Source organism: Penaeus monodon, chromosome 19 (assembly GCF_015228065.2).
Source record: "Penaeus monodon isolate SGIC_2016 chromosome 19, NSTDA_Pmon_1, whole genome shotgun sequence".
Lineage (NCBI taxonomy): Eukaryota > Metazoa > Arthropoda > Malacostraca > Decapoda > Penaeidae > Penaeus > Penaeus monodon.
This window is the reverse complement of record NC_051404.1, coordinates 41,776,863-41,777,089: the sequence shown is the minus strand read 5'-3', so window position 1 is coordinate 41,777,089 and position 227 is coordinate 41,776,863.

The following is a 227-nucleotide window of genomic DNA, read 5'->3' as shown; positions in this document are numbered from 1 at the left end:
GGTGGGCGTGCAGGGGCCGCCTACACCCCGGGGGACCATAGCAGGGGGTGGGAGGAGGAGATTCATTCCAACCCCCCCCCTCTCCTCCTCCTACCCCCCCCCTTCCATTTCCTTTTCGGTTAAAGATTCGCCGGGAAAGGAGAGGGGGGGGGGGACGGGGGGTGCATATTAGGGGTAAAGGGGGGGGAGGGGGAGGGGGTTACAGTCTCCGTGAGTTAGTTTATTAG